We start from the raw sequence: 14,509 nt of genomic DNA on the forward strand, positions 1-14,509 counted from the left end.
GAGATATCTCTTTAATTAAAGATAGTAATCAAAGACAAGGCATTGGTAGCCCACAGAGAAAGTGTAGTCTGAATAGAAGAGGACTGAAAGTAGAATTATCTTAAGTGATAAACAACATTTAAGTGGTAGTCCAGGAAAGAAAAATGCACAAAAGAGAAACTGAGAAGAATAGCCAAGAGGAAAATCGGGAAAGCGAATATAGTAGATACCATTGGTCGCCTGCTTAGCATCATCTCACCCTGCTTCTTCGCTAAGAGACCCCTGATTCTGTTCAGATATTCACTCCCCACACACATAGCCATGGGACTCAGAAAAGATACCCTCAGCCAATCAGTGCATGGCATTTCTCTGGTGACTATTACTGTTCCAAAAGTGGACATGTGACCTCCATTGGCCCAGTCAGATCAAGGACTTTATTTCATGATTGGGAGGAGAGTTTCCTCCATTCCTCTGGTTGGGAACCAGGAAGCATGCTGCGCTACTTACTGCTGGCAGCCATTTTGTGATCATGAGAGGAACTAATCTTAGGATGTTGTGGACAGTAAAGCAAAAAGAACCTAGATTCCTGGTGATGTTCAATCATGGTATCCATTGCTCTGGAGCCAGCCCTCTATTGGAGCTTACTGTTAAGTGAGATAAACTTTCTTATTGTTTAAACCAGTTTGGATTGAGGTTTCTTTTACCTGCTGCCAAAAGCATCCTAACTGACATCTGAGTACAGAAATCCAGAAAAGAGTTTCAAGATCTGGGAAGATCTACTTGGCCAGAAGTTATAGAGAGGACAAGTAAGGTAAGAACTAAAAAGTATGATTGGATGGCAACAAAGAGGTGGTTGGTGACATTAGGGAGAGCAGTGTCAGTTGACTGGGGGAGGAAGGAGAGCCATATTTCAGTGAGTTTGAGTGAACTGGAGTGAGGAAAACAAAAGGAGTTTGACATTGAAGGTAAGAAGAAAGATTAAGTGTTGTGGAGGACATAAGGCAAAAGGAGTATTACTTTTTAAATATTTAAGATGAGCATGTTTAGTAGGAAGGATTATAATCATATGTACTGATAGCCTATTGTGTGTTAGACACTGTACCATATGTTAATTCTGTATGGTAATGTTATATGTTAATTCCACATGTTAATATTTTTAGTTTTCATAACATCTGCATGGGGGTAGATGTTATTATCCCCATTTGCGTGTGAAGAAATTGAGACCTAGGAAAGAGTGAGAGTAACTTTCTAAAGATCATAAACCTGGGAATTGGCAGATTCAAATCCAGGTCATTTGTTTTTGATGGTTTTATAACTTTGTCAATCAGTGGTCAGTTCTCATCCACACTGACTGAATGTAGATTTTTGGAAGTGGTGACAGATACATAGGTGACCAATGTATAGAGCTTGTTTGGTGAATCTTCATCCTCATTACATTTTCTGGACAGTCACACATGGATACAGTATGGGACATTCCTTATTCCTTCAGCCCAGACAGCTTTGCTGAGCCTGGCGTCAATGAGCATATCTGGAATTCCCATCTCCTTCGTGGCAAATTTCCGAATCTCTATGAGTGCCCAAGGGGTGTGCTTCTCGAAACCCACTCCATGGACGTGCTTGTGAATGGAGATGGTGTATTCTCTGGTAGCTACCTTATTGTTGGCAGAACGGCCCTTGTCCTTCTCACCACACTTCTTTCAGAGCCATTCGCAGGGCCCGGGTTAGAAAGGAAGAGCATAAGGTATTCCAAATCCAGATCATTTTACTCTAATGCCCTACCCTTCACTGTACTTTCCTCTCTAAGGTTCCAGTAGAGAGGAGCAGATTGAAGAAAGGGGAATGATTTATTAAGTAAAGACCATCTAATACCTTAGAGAATGTATATGACATAACCTTAGTGAGTGGCAGTTGATTCCATCTGGACCATGCTCCAGCAGTCCAAACGTGGAATCAAAATTGCCTCTCTTTTGTGCTCCTCATATAGCCTTCAGTTACCCTTCATTTCTCTATGTAGTTGACCCTTGAACAACGTGGATTTGAACTGTACGGGTCCACTATATGTGAACTTTTCTCAGTAGTAAATACTACAGCACTATACGGTCCACAGTTGGTTGAATTCACGGATGCCAAACCACAGATGCCAAACGGCGGTTACTGAGAGCCAACTATAAGCTATACTCAGATTGTCGACTGCACGGAGGATCAGCACCGCTAACCCCCATGATGTTCAAGGGTCAACTGTATATTAAGGTGATAACCTACATTCCCTTTAATTGAACTGTGTTTTTTCCCTTTAACTATACCCTTGGTTAATTACATGTAAGGTATATGTAATTTGGGTATTTTGCCTGGAATACTGATGTTGGACAAGCAGGAGAGGGGGGTGGGGGAGCGCTTGACCAGAGCTCATGGTGCCAGATGTGGAGGAAAGCCTGGATCCACTGGAAATGTTTTGGAGTTCTGGGCAAGTGTCCTATATTGTGAGGTATTGAGAATTCACAAGAAGCAAGTAAGATGTAGCCTCCAAGGCCACACTAAGGAGGACAAAGGTCTCTCTGATTGACTTTCCGAATAAACTACCCAGCTGACATGGGATATGTTATAATGCGGGGTGGGGCTGTGTGTGTGCAGAAGTTGGAGAGGCTTGTTAAGTAAAGCACTGGGAGATGAGATGGGCTTGCATAGCCTTGTTCATAATGCACCCTTTTGAACCAGGAGACAGCCTATAACAGACACTGGTTGATTCCCCCTCCAGCCTTTTCAACCTAGGTGATAAGTCTAAGCTAATCACGGTACTCCCATCCCACTTGCTACTAGTTTGTTTGTAACAGCTTTGAAATGTCATTGACATAAAAATTATATTTTTATATATATTTAGGGTGAACAACTTGATACATTGTGAAATGACAACCACAATCAAGTGAATTAACATATCCATCACCTCTACATAGTGACCTGTGTGTGTGTGTGTGTGTGTGTTGAGAAGATTTAATTTAAGATCTATCCTCTTAGCAAATTTCAAGTACAGGCATACCTCAGAGATATTTTGGGTTCAGTTCCAGACCACCACAATAAAGCTAGTATCACATTAAAGTGAGGCACATGAAGTTTTTGGTTTCCCAGTGCATATGAAAGTTATGTTTACACTGTATTGTAATCTATTAAATGTGCAAAAACATTATGTCTAAAAAAATAATATGCATACCTTAATTTAAAATACTTTTTGGCTAAAAAATGCTAACCAAAATCTGAGCCTTCAGCAAGTCATAATCTTTTTGCTGATGGAGTTTGAAATATTGCAAAAATTATCAAAATGTGACACAGAGACACAAAGTGAGCAAATGCTATTGGAAAAATGGCCCCAATAGACTTGCTTGACACAGGGTTGCCACAAACCTCCAATTTGTAAAAAAAAAACCCAGTATCTGTGAAATGCAATAAAAATGAGGTAGACCTGTGTATAATAAGTATGTTAACTATCATTACCATGCTGTACCTTAGATCTCCAGAACTTATTCATCTTACCTAATTGAAACTTTGTACCCTTAGACAAATATCCCTTTACTACTAGTTATTACTAGACATGGACAGAACTCAGCCAGTCTCAGCTGATAAAACATGAGACAAGAAAGCAGAGAGCCCTCATGGGTACTTGCAGCATCTTAGAACCATGGGAGGCTTTATGCTGAAGCCAATGCTAAGGACAGCAGAGGAGAGAAAAGAAGAACCTGGTCCTTGATGACATTTTTATTGACAGTCATCTCTGGTTTAGTGCCTGCCCTACCTCTGAATATCCTACGTAAGACAATAAATTTTCTTACTGTTTAAGCCAGTTTGTTTCTGATTTTCTATTACTTTGCAGCTGAGAGCATCCTACTGTATGTATCTGCCACAGCATAGCAAGCATAATGACACCAATAACATCCTCTAAGACTGTAAGCCTAACTGGACTCCTTAGGGTACCGTCAGGTCCCCAAGGGTCATGGCCACTCAAAGCCAAGGAAGAGGAATTGGCGGATCCTTGTGCCAGTTACAGGTGCAGGTATGTGAAAAGTAGAAATATGAAACTGGCTAGAATGGTTATCTCTGGGTTGTGCAAGTGAGGAGGGGAGGTAGGTAAGAAAAGCTTTACTTTTCAATGTATGCATTTTAATTTTTTTATCATAGGCATGTGTCACTTTTATAACTAAAAGCTTTTTATTGTGCTAAAATATACAATTTACCATTTCACCATTTTTAAGCACACAGTTCAGTAACACTTAGCACATTCATATTGTGAAATCATCACCACCATCCACCTCAAGAACTTTTTCCATTTTCTCAAACCAAAACTTCGTACCCATTAAACAATAACTCCCCATTTCCCTCTACCCTCAGTCCTTGGCAACCACTGTTCTACTTTCTGTCTATGAATTTGACTACTCTAGGTACCACAAGTAAGTGGAATCCTCAGTATTTATCCTTTTGTGACTGGATTATTTTAGTCAGCATAATGTCTTCAAGGTTCATCTATGCCCTAGCATGTTTCAATACCTGATCCCTTCTTATGGCTAAATAATATTCCATTGTGTATATATATCTCATTTTGTTTATCCATTCATCCATTGATGGACAGTTAGATTGCTTCCACCTTTTGGCTATTGAGAATAATGTTGCTGTGAACATGTGTGTACAAATAACTGTTCAATACTAAAAACTTTTAAATTAAGCCTCTAATGGGGCGGGATGAAATCTGGGGGGAAAAATTAATGAAAATGTTAACTATGGTTGTGTATGGGTGATGAGGTTATTTCATTTTTGTTCATTATAAAGTCATAGACTTTCTTTAACAATCATATATTAATTTAAAGGAAGAAATGTACTTTTTTTTTAAAAAAAGAAACTTAAAAAGAAAGGATAAACAACAAGGTGCTACTGTATAGCACAGCGAACTATATCTAATCTCCTGGGATAAACCATAATGGAAAAGAATATCAAAAAAAGAATGTATACATGTGTATAACGGAGTCACTTTGCTGTATAGCAGAGACTGGCACAACATTATAAATCAACTGTACTTCAATTTAAAAAAAGACTAAAAAAAAGTTAAAGTAAAACTGACCTTAGGAACAGAAAAGTTTACACAAGTAAGGGAGGAAATAAAGCAATATTCACGAATTGCCTATTGTACGTGAGGCATTTTAGCAGGCCTTAGTACACTTTTTGGTGTGCTGGAAGCTTCTGATGAGGATCAATACTAATAAGTATATAAATAGGTCATTAAGTTCAGAAAAGAAATGTTGTCTGAGACAGAAATGCTGATCTTCATAGAACCTTAACCAGTTAGTACACTCACAAACTTGCTTACTCTTATGCCCAGTTGGATAAATTAAGTAGAAACAATTGCAAATCATCACCTATAGCCTCCAAAAGACCTTGCTTTTTTAGAATTGATTATGTGTTGGGTTGGCCAAAAAGTTCGTTGAGGTTTTTCCATAACATCTTCCGAACGAACTTTCTGGCCAACCCAATAGTTCCTATTGTTGCATAACTGTATCCAAAAAAAAGTTTAATAGTTGGTTAACTTTCCTGAGCTCCTTCCCCCGCCTTTTGAATACTTTAGCTTGCCCCCTCTTCTACTCTGTAACAAGACTTTTGGCGTTTCATGCCCCCAGGTCTCTAAATGTATCTTCACCTCAAAGAAAAATTATTCTGAATGTCTTTCCATGAAAAGGATTACTTGAAAACAATCATCCTGTTAAGATGATACATTTCACAGTTCCTTGTCTACCACTGGATAGTGTGTTAGGAAGAAAATCTCTTTCCCATCATAATAGGCACCAAATTCAGTTTCGTCCTGTTGGCATCTGAAGAACTGAGCCAAAGGTGGGGCAGAATACTTAAATCAGCAGACAACATCGTCCTCCTACAGCCACCTTGCCTTAGCTCACATCCCACCAATGAAAGAAAATAAGAGGAAAAATATTAAAAATCCTATGTACGAAATGGAATTAAAAGAATACTTTGGAGAAACTGGTCTCAAAACAAACTTGCAAAACTGAGATCTTTTGCCACCTGTTAAGGCAGGGGTTTGAATACTAATGTAACTGGCTGCTCCTTCATAGGCTAGTTGAGGTCTCCTAGGTGGTTCTGACTATGGGGGACTTATTTCTTCCTTGTCTACTTTTTCTTCTCACCTCCTCATCTGAATCCAGATGAAGAAAAGAAAGTGATGCAAAACGACTTTGCATACTCATTCTGCAGGCACTAGGTGCCTTCCAGATGGCCACCTGAAGATCTTAGGAATATATTGTCTATTCAGATGCACAAAATAAAAAACAGCCAAATATGCATTGGGTGGTTATAGTGTTCCAGGAACCATTCTGTGCTGGGGATACATTGGTTTAAAAAGAAATCCCCGTCCTCATGGAGCTTACATTTTAGTGAGAAGAAAGAAGCAATAAATAAGTAAAATATACAATATGTCAAGTGGTAAAGAAAAAAGAAAGTGTTAGAGGAAAAAAACAGGGTGGAATAGGGAGTTCTATGACTGGGGGAGATTTGCAATTTTAAATAGAGGGATAAAGGAAGGTCATTGAGAAAATAACATTTGAACATTTGAGCAAAGACCAGAATGAGAAGGAACAAATCCTGTGGATACGTGAGGGAAGAGCTTTCCAAGCAGAGGAATATTTATTGCAAAGTCCCTGAGACGGGAACATGCCAAGAATGTTTAAGAAACAACAAGAAGGTCAGTGTCATTGAGGCAGAGTGAAGACATTGGCACAAAACTGGCTCCCTTTCACCCCTTCTCAGCTGAGTCTGAATGTTCCATCAGAAAGTTTTCTCCTCTAGGAATCAAAACTCTCTGTAGATTAAAAAGCCTCTAAATCGCTGAAGAGGAAGCCTTCAAGTCCATGTCAAGGGATGACGAAGCTCTACTGAAATGGGCAACAAAATAAAACACATATTAGGCTTAGCTTATACATCCAAGGAGAAAACATTTAAATGGATCAAAATCACTGTTGGGGCTTCCCTGGTGGCACAGTGGTTGAGAATCTGCCTGCCAATGCAGGGGACACGGGTTCGAGCCCTGGTCTGGGAAGATCCCACATGCCGCGGAGCAACTGGGCCCGTGAGCCACAATTACTGAGCCTGTGCGTCTGGAGCATGTGCTCCCCAACAAGAGAGGCCACGATAGTGAGAGGCCCGCGCACCGCGATGAAGAGTGGCCCCTGCTTGCCACAACTAGAGAAAGCCCTCGCACAGAAACGAAGACCCAACACAGCCATAAATAAATAAATTAATTAATTAAATTAAAAAAAACAATTGATTTCCTTTAAAAAAAAAATCACTGTTGAACTAAGGGGAAAGAACAGGAGCAGGAGTTGACATACACTGAAATCCACAAACCAGGCACCACTGAACTTGTGAACATGGGTTTTATGGACATCAAATAAGACAGCCCACAAAGCTAATGTTAGCTCCCATTTTATTGATGAGAAAATTTAGACTGAGAGCATTTAAATAATAGCTGATAAGTAGAATTGAGATTTGAACTCAAGTCTGACTGAAGTTATTGATTTTCCTCCTGTAACAAGCTGCCTTGAAGACCTCAAGAGGTCCTTGAGTCCATAGCATTCACAACAGGAGAAGATTGTCCTGTGAGAAGCGTCATGAAACACTACTAATTAATTATTTCAGATGAATGAAACCTTATCTGGTCTCATCTGATACCCTAACCCTGTCATTATGGGAGTCCAGAGAGATTAAGTGATTTTCCAAGGCCAAATGATTATTATGTGGCAGAGCTGGGAGGCCTCACTGAGCAGTGCACAGGGCACTGAGACTGAAGGGAGAAGAGTTTCCAGCCTGATTCTCACTAAGTGTGTGCTCTGGGAAATCCTGAAACTTCTCTGGACTTCAGTTTCTTTGTCTGCAAAGCAGACGATCTCAGGTGATGCTTAAATGAGAATTCAGACAATAAACACACCACATAATTTCCAGGAGATTCATTTTTCACCTCTATAATATAACTATTTCTGTAGTCATGATTCTAAAGCGAGAGACAGACGGACACAGAGAGGGAGAGAGAGAGACAGAGAGAGGTCAGAGGTCGCTAACATGCCCCACCCCCTCCACCACTGCTATTAGGCCAGACTGGGCCCACCCACAGTAAGCAATCCTGGGCAGCCAATGCCAAGACCTTTCTCTGAGTTCCACCTTGGTTCTCCCTGGCAGCCTTGGTGTGAGAGGCTGTATTCATCAGCTACTGCCACAGAAATGATGCATCACACATTACCTCAAAACTCATGGATTTGCAGTTCAGCTCTATTCCTGTGTCCAAAGCAAATCACATGGCCAAGTCCGATATCAAGGTTGGTGTGTGTGTGTGGCGGGGCGGGGGGGGGGGTTGGTGACGGGGAGGGGAGAGTATACGGTTCTGATTCAGGGAAGAAAACAAAAGTTTTACCAGTTCAAGTCTTCCCGTGCTTCAACGCATGTCTGTGGTTTATCCCTAGCTATGTAGTTGAGACAATGTGACTATAGCCCCAGTGAAAAGATATTGACTATCATTTAATCTGCATATTTAGGGACTTCCTGAGATTTCAAGTTGTTGCAGTTCTAAAGGATCCCTGACTCATCCAAAGGCAGAGAAAACAAGACCTCAGCCTTGCACCTGAAAGTAAGAAAGAACGAGCTCCAGGTAACTAATTGCTCTGGGAAAACCCAAGGCACTGATTTGCAGCTGACACAGGTGAGAACCTTGGGTGTGAATAAATTCCAGTGAGCTCTTACTTGTTAGTTCTTGACAAGAAAGAAACTGAGCTAGAACAGCAATGATGAATCCCACCTGTTAAGCTTCTGTTTTCTCCCCTGAGTAACTGGCCAAGGATTAGGCCAGATAGGGAAGGAATCTTATCAGGAATAGAAATTTATCAGATTCTCCACAACTAAGTCAGAACCTTCCAGAACCTCTCATACACAGCAGTCCTAGGCACCTACATCTGAAAACAAGGGCTAAATACCTGTTATTCTAAATAGTTCAAGAGCTTTTACACTGAAAAAAAAAATAGATAAAATACAGTGGACCCTTGTACAACAAAGATTTGAACTGTGAGGGTCCACTAAGATGCGGATTTTTTTCCATAGTAAATACTACAGTACTACATGATTTCAGGTTGGTTGAAAGTGTGGATGCAGAATCTAGGATACCAAGGAACCGTGGATGTTGAGGAACTCAGTACATGGAGGGCCGACTCTAAGTTATACGTGGATTTTCTACCGTGCGAGGGCTGGCTCCCCTAACCCCCGGAGGTTGTTCAAGGCTCAACTGTATCGCTATTCCATACTCTGTTTCACTAAAAAGCATCTCATCTGGGAAATCATCTTTCTTCATCCCACTCTTTTGGGAAAGGACTGATTTTGCCTTAGTTTTTGTTGAGAGAACTGAAAACATAGATACATCTTAGAAGCTGTCAGAATTGCAATCCAGATCTGTTATTTCCCTGGTGTCCAGTTTCGCAGTGAGACACCTTGCCTAATACCAGAGTTCCCGTCCTGAGGCTACCTTTAAAGAGCAGCTCTGTGGGAAAGAGTTGGATACTCTGCATCCCCTCCTCTTTCACCAAAGGGACAGAGGTTCTGAGTGTTTCCAGCCACTTCCGGCAGCATCTCTCGGCATTTAAAAAAAAAAAGGCCCTGCTTTGTGAAATATGGCAGAGTATGAGTGTGAACTGCAAAGGGCCTGCCAGCAGTTTTCCTTCAAGAACTGCTCCCTTGTGGAACCCGTTGTTCCCTCAGAAATTGTAATCTATCGCCACCTGGCGGTCCCTCCGTCGTCGTGTTTGAAATAGCGAGAATTGGGCGTCTTAAGATGTGCCCAAATACAAATTACTCTGTCCTCTTTGATTAATTTCTTTAATATTAGAATATTTTCATCTTCTGAATAGCAAGGGGGGAGGGACCATATGACGATTATATGAGGAACTCAGCGCTGCTCTTTAGAAGAAAAGGTTGCAATTTCCGGAGTCCTCTCTGGCGGTGTTCTGGCTGGAATTCTCCCTCTCTCGCCACATTTTTAACCCTTTCCCGTCTTCCAGGAGTGAGTGTGACGTGGTCTGTGGCGGGTAGGGGTGTCGATTTAGCTATGGTTCCCAAAGAAAGTCCAGAATGATTTGGGGAACTATCTTTAAAGTACACAAACACACCGAATAGACCTTCGCTCCCACTTACGAAAAGCCGAGTGTACGGTTAACGCTGCCCACAGCCCTCGTCTCGGGAGACAGACGTTTAAAAGGTGAGCACTGCCATTTTTTCCCCCTCTTTTTTGGTCGTAAACTAGATGCTTAAAATAGACCTTAACGAGCAGGCTGAAATGAATCAACACTGTGGCTCTAAATTACCTTTCCTGAAGGCTAAAAATGCTAAATGCGTAAAAAAAAAAAAAAAAAAAAAGATTGACGTTTCATATTTACTCACCTTGACGCGGACCATATTTTACGCATAAAAAATCTCCCCCGCAGCCCATTTGGGTGCCCCTTCCACTCCTTACTCCACCCACTCGCTTTTTTTCCTTTGACGAAAGGCTCAACTCCAAATCCAAATCCACTTGGAATATCTTTAAACCTCCCGGGGAAAGGGCATTGTGGGCGGAGGGTCGTATTCCCAAGTCCCAGCCATCCTTGACCTAAAGGAAGGTTGTCCTCGGAAGACATAATCGAGTAGCCCGGGCTGCAGGCTGGCAAAACCTCCACGCCCGGCAGAGAGAGACCAGAGGGGTCGCCCTCGCCCCCCCCCCCTTCTTCTGCCTCTGGGCGTCTTGTTCCCATTTCTTCAAAGCGCTAAACCTTAGATCAAATGCAAACGAAACAGCTGGGCGGATACCACTCCCTTCCGGACCACCCTTCACCACCCGCAAGAGTCCCTAGAGAGGATATCTTTTTTCCACCCCCATTATCCAAAGCATCTTCCCCCGGGAGTCATAAAAGATAAAGAGAAGAGTGGAAAAATACAGACAAAAATATAGATCCCCAAATATTCTGAAGAGCCAAAAGACAACCACAACGACCCTCCTTGCAAATTCTTACCGGAGAGGCAAGAATGGGGCGACCTACTCCACCACCACCGCGCCCCAACAAGGGAAACAAAACCCAGCAGTTACTGCGGGGAGGTGGATGGGGAGAGCGGGGTGGGTTTCCTAAATGCTGGAGACCTAAGCCGGCTAACCCGAGGCTTAAGCGGCCAAACCGTGGGCTCTGTCCTTGGTGCTGAAAAAGCCGTGCCCTATGTCCGAACTCGCTGTGCTGAAACTGTGGAATTCCAGGCCCTCGGTTCCTTACCATCTCTGCTGAGCCCAAGAGTCTGGGTTGGAATGAGAGATAATTGGAAACTAAATCAAAGCCATGAAGTCCCCAACTCTGTTACTCTTGCCGCCTAACTGGAATGTTCATGAGTGCAGGGATAATATAAGTTGCTGGACAGTGTAAGCTCCATGAGAACAGCGCCTGGCACAAAGTAGGTGATTAATAAACATCCGTTTAATTAATTACTCATATTTAATTAAACATTTTAAAATTCAGGACGAGCAAGAGCCTTCATTCCTCCCTTCCCCCTACATAAAGGAGAAAGGGAGGGATGTCCTCGCAGCTGGACGGACTCAGCTTTAATTTGAGACACAGTCTTGTAGGAGATTTCTTTCTCCGGCGAGATTATTTTATTGGCTAAAACGTTAGGGGTGAGCGTTTTGGACACCGGGGTCAGAAGAGGGAGTGGGTGGAAATTTCTCAGTCTGATGCCACAGGTGAAGGTAAACGAATCTTCCTTTCTGGAGAATCTGGGATCTTAGGAGAAGGCGGAGGAGACTGAAGGTGAGCGGGCGTCTTCCTGGTACGGCACACCCTGAGAGGAGCCGGGATTTGTTGCCTCCTCCCGCCAGCCTCCTTGCCCCAAGGCGTCTTGAATGACTGAGCACTAGCACCGGGCTCCCTGATTGGTGCAACCATTTCTTTTAGGGAGGCTCGAGGAAGGGGCGTGGGTGGAATTCCGAGCCTAGTCTCGTAGTAAACCGCGCATTCCAAGCGTGGCAGAGAAGCTGCGCGGTGCGCGGTTTGAAGGGTTGTTTCCTGCGCGGAGTGGGCACGCCCACCCTGCCCAGTCCTGAGCTCTGGCACCCGCAGCTGCGGTTATCCACGCCCGCCGTTCGGGATGCTTTTCCGTCCTTAAAAAGTGCCCGAGTTCTTACTGTAAGATGGAAGAGAGGGCAACAGTATTTCCTTTAGTATCAAGGGCAACGCGGTTATTTCAAACCTCACAACGAGATCCCTCTTACTAATCGAACTCCATCTTCTCAGGGTGGAATCTTCGATCTCCCTTACGGAATATTCAGTGCTTTGTAAGATTTTCGGCATTCCCACTGTGTCATGGTGAAAGGCAATAAGACATTCAGAGAGAAGGGACGGGACTCCGGTGGGCCAGCAAGGCCGCAGACGTGTCCATATATAACCCCTGCCTGCTGCACCGCAACAGGGAAAGGAAAAAAAAAAAAATCACTGTGAAAACGAGTAAAGGAATCACTGGTTACACGGTGTCACCCAGACCCAAAGATCAACTTTGTTTTGCCCTCAAGAAAAAGAAACTGAGGTAGAGGAAAGAGGAGAACATAAATTAGAGACGAGGGTGCCTGAGGGATGGCTTGAAAAGGCCAGAGAATAAACAGCCCCGCCAGCCCCTCTAGTTGTTGGCTCTGGCGCACGAGGAAAGACCCGGCCAGCATAGGGCCTCTCGGTCTCTGGCCGCCTAGCGCCATCTGGTGGAAATTTTTCCGTGAACGTCTTTTTACCGTGAGGGGCTTTCCGAACCGAGGCAGTTCGTTAAATACGTTTAAATATTGCAAAAGGAGAATCCTTAAAAAGCATGAAATCGAAGGGGGAGTGGAGGGGAGTAGGCCTAGGTAGAGAGGGCCGGTCCGCTCCCCCCACCCCACCCCCAGGACACCTCTATGCTCGGGTTCCCCTTGTGTGTGGAGCGGCACTCGTGCGTGTTATTAACCTTCAGATATGATCAATCAGGAGGACTCCTTTCCCCATCACCAAGGGAACCAAAGCTAGGAGGGAGCGCACAGTGGATTGGAAATCGGACCCTTTTCTCTGCGGAGGCAGTGGGTAGCTGTGCTCAGATGAAGTACTTGGGGAGGCTCCGAGCTGGACGAGGAAACTGAAGTGAAAAGGAGATGGAGTCCTCTAGGGTCTGAGTGTTCCCCCCTCGTCTCTGCCTCCTTTGCTTTCACGACAATCCTGGCTCAGTAGAGAGCCAGCAAGGACACGACCCATAACGCGGTTTCGCTCAAGGAGGCATCTTGGGGTCGTAGAGCTGGAGGAACCGCGGCGAAAGCAATTGAGGCAAAGCCATTGCTCTTGTCTTCTCGAAGATATGGTAGTGGGGGAGAAGAAAGGGAGGGAGAAGCGCTCAGCCAGGCAGAATTCTTCATAGAAATTCTCTCTTGCCTCGCCTTACCCGACACTCTGCCTATTTCAAAAAATAGAGCGTGTTGAGTACGGTCTGGGTTACTCATAGGGCTCTTTCTTTTTCTTTCTTTCTTGCTTGCTTTCTTTCTCTTCCTTTTTTTTTTTTTTTCCGGGCGCAAAGCCGTGATCTGGATTTGTAATCGCCCTATAAAGCTCCAGAGGCGGTCAGGCACCTGCAAGGAGCCCCACCGCTCTGCCGAGCTGCCCCCGCAAGCAGCGGCCTCGTGATTCCCCTGCTGAGCCGGTCCCCGCCTCCCCACTCCGCCTCCGCCTCCCCCGAAGCCAAGAAGCCGCCTCTTCGGATTGCTCTCTTCTCTTCCTGGAGCTCCCGTGCGGGACGGTGCTAGCGAAAGAGAGGCGGCAGCTGGAGGTGACGCCGGGCAGATTACGCCTGTGGCAGAGCCGGGCCGAGCGGGGCGGATTGCTGGGCGCTACGCAGAAGAGCGACCGGAGCGCCCGGCTTGCTGTCTCCCAACCTAGGTGGGTAAGCGCGCGGCCGCCCGTACCTTCCCAGTGCCCAGCCGCGACTGTTAGCTGGGTCCTCTTCACCCGCAGTTTCTTGACCAATCCCCACCCCAGTGTCTGCCATCTACCTTCCCGAGCCGAGTGCGTCCCGCCCGCCCCAGTCCTGGCTCTCCGTTCCTGCGCGGCGCAGAGACCTCAGCCTTCGCAATCATCCTATCGCCATCAGCGAGATACATGCCCCGGGGACGCACAGAGGCTGAGGCTCGCGCAGAAGTGGAGCGAGAGCGATTTTCCCCTCCGCTCCCCGGCTGCGTGCGCTGGTCTTGGGCTCCTGGCCAGCAGCAGCCGAAGGCGCGACTCAGAGCGGTAACCTGTTACTTCCCCAGAAGACCCGGCCTCCCCACTGCCTGCTCTGCTGTGCGAGAGCGCGCGCGGAGCTAGATGCGGAGTCCTATGCAGGGCGTGGAGGACGTGGCCGGCGGGCGCTACTCTGCAGGCTCTTAGATGTACCCAGATTCGCCCGCACTCTCTGTCCCCTGGCCTTCGGAAGCCATCGCACC

The 14,509-nt window shown here is 44.8% G+C and overlaps 1 protein-coding gene and 1 pseudogene across 2 annotated transcripts in view; one reads left to right on the plus strand and one right to left on the minus strand.

Moving 5' to 3' along the window:
- Positions 1-1,310: 1,310 nt before the first annotated feature.
- On the minus strand, positions 1,311-3,499 carry LOC103009717 (60S ribosomal protein L31-like; annotated as a pseudogene).
- Positions 3,500-13,631: 10,132 nt separating this feature from the next.
- The window catches only part of GAD1 (glutamate decarboxylase 1), a 41,402-nt gene continuing 40,524 nt past the window's right edge, over positions 13,632-14,509 (plus strand). For both annotated transcript variants that reach the window (XM_057551962.1, XM_007183260.3), the window contains exon 1: positions 13,632-13,964. The gene's annotated coding sequence lies outside the window, so the exon portion shown is untranslated. The remainder of the gene's footprint in view (positions 13,965-14,509) is intronic.

This window comes from Balaenoptera acutorostrata, chromosome 8, assembly GCF_949987535.1.
Source record: "Balaenoptera acutorostrata chromosome 8, mBalAcu1.1, whole genome shotgun sequence".
NCBI classification, from domain to species: Eukaryota; Metazoa; Chordata; class Mammalia; order Artiodactyla; family Balaenopteridae; genus Balaenoptera; species Balaenoptera acutorostrata.